General features: G+C 35.8%; 1 pseudogene; it reads right to left on the minus strand.

The window, feature by feature from the left end:
* Positions 1–4,372: 4,372 nt before the first annotated feature.
* LOC149175105 (DEAD-box ATP-dependent RNA helicase 53 pseudogene) lies at positions 4,373–4,912 on the minus strand (annotated as a pseudogene).
* Between the last annotated feature and the right edge of the window lie 2,298 nt (positions 4,913–7,210).

Consider the following 7,210-nt stretch of genomic DNA (forward strand, 5'->3'; position numbering starts at 1 on the left):
GTATGGCCTCAATTAGATGGATCTTGGTAAATAGGGCTATCACATCAAACCTTACTTTCATTTCCTCAAGACCAATTGTTTAGTCAATTTAATGTCTTAAATTGCTCTACATAAATTATCAATCCGGGTATCGTAAACTGATGAAGTGTGGTGCACTATATGTGCTTAGTTAACCTTTCTCTTACTTCGTTGTTTTATAGTTTATGTTCAACTCTTCCTAAAACTCTGCTTCAAACACATGTGCTGTGTAAAGCACGATTAAGAAGTAGTCAGAAATAAGTCCAAAAAGTAATCAAGCTCTAAGGTGACAAGTAAGAAAAACCACTTCAAAGACCAGTTATAATGTTAAACTCTTCCTAAAACTCTGCTTCAAACACATGTGCTGTGTAAAGCACGATTAGGAAGTAGTTAGAAATAAGTCTAGAAAGTAATCAAACTTTTAAACTTGCAAAGAAAGAGCTTGAAAGAAATAACTTGAAATGAAACTGAAAGCAAAGAACTTGAAATGACTTGAAAGTAAATGACCACTTCCAATGGCACTAGACACCATTCATGCTGCTGCAAATAAAAGAAAAGAAAGTCACTTTTAAAACCAAAGATAAAGATTATCTCTCTCTAACTCGATGCTTCTAAGCACATGTACTGTGTAAAGCACGGATAGAAAGTAGCTTAAGTTGAATTAGAAAAGTGAGAAAAATCTGCTTTAAAGACTAATGATAATATTTTGCTCTTTCTAATTCTCTACTTCAGCCATATGTACTATGCAAAGTATGATTAGAAAGTAGTGAAAGATTAGTCTAAGAAGCACTTAAAACCAAAAATCTACTTTAAAGACTAGTAATAATATTTTGCTCTTTCTAACTCTCTACTTCAGCCATATGTACTATGCAAAGTATGGTTAGAAAGTAGTGAAAGAACAGTCTGAAAAGCACTCAAAGCCAGCTGCAAGTTAGTGATATTTTGATCTTAAAATATAACAATTTATGATGAAGATCATTTATGTGTTAGCAGATCTTTGAGAAATAAAATTAAAAATCAGCTATAAAAACAAAGGCAGCAGCTTGAACCTGTCAACTTCAAATACCATTAGTTTGTAAAGCAAATACATAAACATAAAAACAAATCCCAGGAGAAAATAAAATGCAATAATTCAAACTGTACAAGGCAGGGGCCCCCTTCTACCTATGAAATCAAAGCAAAATTAAACACACTTGCATAAATTAAAATTGCATGAATGAAAATCTAATCTACCTTACATTCTACAAAGCAATATTTACAAAATGAAATCTAATCTACTTACATCCTAATATGCTCCATGACATCTACTTCACATCTCCTTCCATGTTGAGAACATCAAAGCTTTATTCAATTTCTTCAAAAGTGCAAAGTACAACAAAGCTCTCCAAAGAGAGACTAAAAAGAGACTAAAAAGACTAACTAATGAAGGAGAGAGATCTCCTATTTATACAAAAAGATGAGAGCCATCTCATTAATGATAATCCATGAATATCTCCCTCTACCTCTAGAGTCCTAATCAAAATAGGAACTGATAAGACACATGTCTTTTAGAGTTACAATACAATTAGGAGATGTGACACATATCCTCATGATCCCATGATTCTTTTCAACCAAATTCGAATTTGGCCTTAGAGTGCCACATAAGGGTCTTCTAGAAGTCTCCTTTCAACCTACACATGTCAACAAACTCAACCCATTTGTTAGGTATAAGCATATGCACATTATTTTCTAATGTTTAACCACAAATTCACTTAAAAGGCTTAGAAATAATAAATATTGGAAAAACATAAAGGTAGCCCAATGATGATGAAAGTGGGATGAATGTGGTGACATAGTAGTGAAATGGAGGTGAAATGGAGGTGATATAATGGACATAATAGCGAAAGTGTAATGCAAATGAATGACATTTTCAAGACTCAACATACCCCCCAACTGAAGCTATTGCATGTCCTCATGCAACATATATTACATTGACTCTTTTGATCCTTGAGCTTTGGCTTAACTTTGCATGATATCATTTGATAACTTCATATTTCTGCAAAGTGTTTTACTTGAATTGCAACATGGTTGGTTCTTGTGTTACAACCATTTTTTTTTTTTTTTTGTTGCCTTCTATTTTGATCTTTGAACTTTGCATAATGATATTTTAATTATTTTTGCAAAGTATATCTTTATTGGATTGCATGATGGTTGGTTCTTGTGTGACAACCATGATTTTGTTTGTATCCAATTTATCCTTTAAGCACTTTTTCAAAAGCCATTGTATGCTCATAATAACAATGTAATAATTAATATATGTTGGAAGTATGTGAGCTCTTGAATATGTTATGGACATGGAAAGATATGAATATGAATGTATTCCCCCCCCAACTGATAGTATTGGCAATTTTATGAAATGAGGAAGATAAATGTTTTTCCAACAAGTATCATTCTAGCTTTTTTTATGGAATTCTATGGTTAAAAGTTAGAAAATGTCGTACCTTCACTTACCCTTTGGAATGGATGAGTTGTATGTGTGTGGTGGCTGAAAACTTCTGATCACATTCTTCTTCAAGTGGCTGAACAAGAGGAGTCATGGATAGAGAGATAAGATGGCTTTTTATTGCTTCTACTAAAACTTGTTGAATCTGCTCCAAAATGTTGAAAATAATAGTCTTCATGTCTTCAAAACTCATTGGCACAATTCCTACTATGTGAAAAGATGTTCTGATGTCGAACATAGTAGGAAATTGTTGGCTTAGTGGCCATTAATGGATGCCACTAGTCAACACGAGAACTCTCACCATTGATGACAATGAGAGTCAAGATGCCCAAACACATCTTGCTAGGTACGAATGAATTTGCTGATGTCGAGTCACCTAGAAGATCTAACGAACAAGGGACATTAATGTATTCCCATTGTTTGTCAGCATGAGGACTTGCCATTAAGGCATGCAAGTCTCAAGGTGTTTTTACAAAGAACTTAGACTCAAAGGACTATGGACTCAATAATTTGCATTGAAGCAGGGCTTATTTGCGGAATGAAAATGACAAGGAATGGAAAATGAAAATGGAAAATGGCAATGGAGAACAGAAATGACAATGGGCAATAAGCATGTGAATGAGCCTTTTGCTTTTATTGGTGGGTTATGAATGGACAAAAAGAGATGGAAGGTGTATGTGAGTGTAAATGGAAAGTATGGAGTGAGGTGAATGGTTTATTATGAAGTATGAATGTGATGGATGGATGGATGTGATGGATGGGTGGATGTGATGGAGACAATAGTATCTGAAGGTTTTTCAAGTGTTTGGATCTGATTTTGCATCAACATATTTCCTCTTTGTTGCTGATCATCCTCTTATGAAACAAATTGGTCTCTTAGAGAGACACCATTCTCTTGTAATCATTTGTCCTTCCTCCTGGAACCTGCAAAAAAACTAATACTTCTTCTGCAATGGAATGTAAGATTATCAAAGGAGAGAGGTGGCCAATCTCTCTAGTTATGATATTTACACACAAAACTAGGAATTTGTATTAATGAAACAAGTCCTCAAAGGAAAAATCAAAAGAATTTATACCTGCTTTGGAATTAGTGCCTCAAGTTGATGTTGCTACTTTTCAGCAATTTATTTCATTATTTGCCATTTCAAACTCTAATGATATATTTCTCATTGTATAGATCTTGTTGAGATCTTTCCAATGGTACTTAAATCATCAAAATCTGATTTTGTATGAGAAAGATAGGCTGATTTGAACAATGAGGTTTTTCTGGCTGCGGATTTGAGAAACAGCTCTGTAGCTAAAAATCTTGAATAAAAAGTTAGCCATTCAATTTCATTATCAGTCCAAAATTAATCAATACCTTCAGAAAAGTGAGAAAATAACTTGTTCATTTCATTGATTCAAAATTATTATTTTTTCTTGACATGCAGCGACTTAGTGTGGCGACTCAGTGTGGCGACTTTGTTATAACACCCAATTTGACTTCCCTTTGACCGGGGTCTTTTTCAGCGAATTTGACTGAATGAATAGGACACCATCCATGTACTGACATTTCCCTAGCTACCCATGTGACCTGTTTTGCCTGATGACACCTACAACCTAGAGTTTAACAAAACAGCTGCGGGATCACTAAATGGCTGCGGGATCGCTAAATGGCTGCGGAATTGCAGAGTGTAGAAAGTGCAGTGAAATGGAGTGGCTGTGTGCGAACAAACTAAGAAATTTCTCCATCTCAAACTTCGGCTGAAAAATGGAACTGTGGAGTTTGAAACATGAAAACCAATTTCATACCTAGGAGTTTCAATCGCTGATCAAAAAGATTAAATTTATGCTACTAAACTCCTTCAAATATTTTAATGTCTCATCTAGTCACTAAGAGCGGTCTCCATAGTCTCCAAACCTGCTACTGGAACCTGTCTGAGAACTAGAAGACTCCCCATAGTCACTAAAACGGCGGGATCCAGAATCACCGAAACCACCAAATCTATCGTCTATTTCCTCTTTCATCCTAGCCAGCTCTTTAAACTTGGAACCTATATCACTTTCAATCATCTTAACTTTTCTAATCTGTTGGTCAGTATGGATAAGGATAGCATTGCCCGTCCTACCAGCACGCCCTGTTCGCCCAGATCTATGCACAAAAATCTCTGAAGTTGTTGGGAGCTCATAATGAATAACCAGATCCACATTAGGAATATCAAGACCGCGTGCAGCTACATCGGTAGCAATCAGCACATTAAAAGGGCTCTCATGAAATCCAGCAAGAGTCTTCTCTCGCTGATTCTGTGAAATATCACCATGAAGAGGTTCACATGGAAGTACTCGACCCAGTGCCACCGACAGACTATCCGCATCTTGCTTTGTTTGAGTGAAAACCATACATTTGCCTAAATTGCTCCACCTTAGTTCCATTTCTTCCCAACATTTAACCGGCAGCGATTAATGACAGAGAGTCGTGTTTAATTGAAACACGTCTCTAAACAGGTGTAAAGTCATGTAATTTATTGTTTATGCCAGCATGTAATTGATCCTCATTAGAACTCTTTCCCTCAGGCCCGCGGAGTTATTCAAACAACCAGTTAATAACTCAATTTTCACGCGCGGCAGTCAAAAACGGGCTCCAAAGAACCGAACATTTCTCCCAGACCACCACGAATTTTCCAAATCGGTTTCTGGGTTATCTAATTAACCCACCTGGCAACAAAACCCATGTTTTATTTTTTTGAAATTCGCTACCATTTGGGCAAATCGAGCATGTAAAGTTTGACGTTTTTCTGCTATTTGCGTTTTTCTCTGAGTTAATTTTTATGTTCTGCACTTTTGATGAATTGCTGCGTTCGGCTTTTTGGGAGAATAGGCTAAGACCAAGGCGCATATCCTTCATGAAGACTCAGCAACTGGATCTCAGTTATCTGCTTTCTAGTGTTGGACGACTAAAATGGAGTTTACCGCTTTGGATTCTGTTGATGGAGCAGATTACTAAGCCGTTGATCAGCAAATGGTTCTTCAATCAGATCACTATGTTAAGAAGTACAGGAGGTGAAGCCAAAGACAGACAGGGCCTATACATGTCATCGAATGATATACCAGAAAATGGTCTTTTATTTGAACTTATCTTACTATTAACAGTGGCAGCACCAGCCATGGCCAAGCTACCAAAAGTCATTACTGGAGAATCAAAATCGATACTCATTCCCGACTAGGTATGGGGGACTGTAACTTAATTTCGTTTCCCTTTTTCTTGTCAGTGTCCTTCAATCAAAAGTTACCAATTCCCTCTAGGTTTCCATTAGTAACAGAGAAAAAGAGGGAGAAGAAAGGCAAGCAAACACTTCAAGAAAAACATGCTAAAACCAAGACTTTGACTGAGGTCCTAAGCTAGTTTTTCATCGATCTGAGCTGGGTGACTAGGATAGGATCCATGTCGGGACAATTCTGGAGATGCCCATGTGGTCGGTTTTTTTATTAGATGCCTGTAACTTGTTAAACCTTGAAACAGCTGCGGGATTGTCAGATAGCTGCGGGATCAGGGCAGTTTCTGCAACTAAGTTGCAAAACCTTATTTGAACAAGATACAGTGTTTTGAAGACCACTACAAAGCATAACCAGACAATTTTGGACAATTTGAACCTATCAAAGCACTTGAGTTTTATTTTTTCATTTTTTTTTTTTCATTTTTTTTTTTTTTTTTTTTTTTTTTGAATCAATTGAAGTGATGAAGTTTATTTTGTCTCCTATTTTTTTTTTTTGTAACAATTCTTTTTCTGATCCTCCAGATCACACAAAGTGCAGGAGGAGAGCATACTCAAGAATTATTGTTTTGTCTTTTTTACTTAACAATCCTTTTTCTGATCCTCCAGATCACACAAAGTGCAAGAGGAGAGCATACTCAAGGATTATTAATTTTTTTCCAGATGTAAGAAATAAGGTCTCCTAATTACACTTCCCCGGCAACGGCGCCAAAATGTTTAGTCAATTTAATGTCTTAAATTGCTCTACATAAATTATCAATCCGGGTATCGTAAACTGATGAAGTGTGGTGCACTATATGTGCTTAGTTAACCTTTCTCTTACTTCGTTGTTTTATAGTTTATGTTCAACTCTTCCTAAAACTCTGCTTCAAACACATGTGCTGTGTAAAGCACGATTAAGAAGTAGTCAGAAATAAGTCCAAAAAGTAATCAAGCTCTAAGGTGACAAGTAAGAAAAACCACTTCAAAGACCAGTTATAATGTTAAACTCTTCCTAAAACTCTGCTTCAAACACATGTGCTGTGTAAAGCACGATTAGGAAGTAGTTAGAAATAAGTCTAGAAAGTAATCAAACTTTTAAACTTGCAAAGAAAGAGCTTGAAAGAAATAACTTGAAATGAAACTGAAAGCAAAGAACTTGAAATGACTTGAAAGTAAATGACCACTTCCAATGGCACTAGACACCATTCATGCTGCTGCAAATAAAAGAAAAGAAAGTCACTTTTAAAACCAAAGATAAAGATTATCTCTCTCTAACTCGATGCTTCTAAGCACATGTACTGTGTAAAGCACGGATAGAAAGTAGCTTAAGTTGAATTAGAAAAGTGAGAAAAATCTGCTTTAAAGACTAATGATAATATTTTGCTCTTTCTAATTCTCTACTTCAGCCATATGTACTATGCAAAGTATGATTAGAAAGTAGTGAAAGATTAGTCTAAGAAGCACTTAAAACCAAAAA

The sequence above is a fragment of the Pinus tabuliformis genome, chromosome 4_1 (assembly GCF_031772625.1).
Source record: "Pinus tabuliformis cultivar Carrire ecotype Pingquan chromosome 4_1, CPIR1, whole genome shotgun sequence".
Lineage (NCBI taxonomy): Eukaryota > Viridiplantae > Streptophyta > Pinopsida > Pinales > Pinaceae > Pinus > Pinus tabuliformis.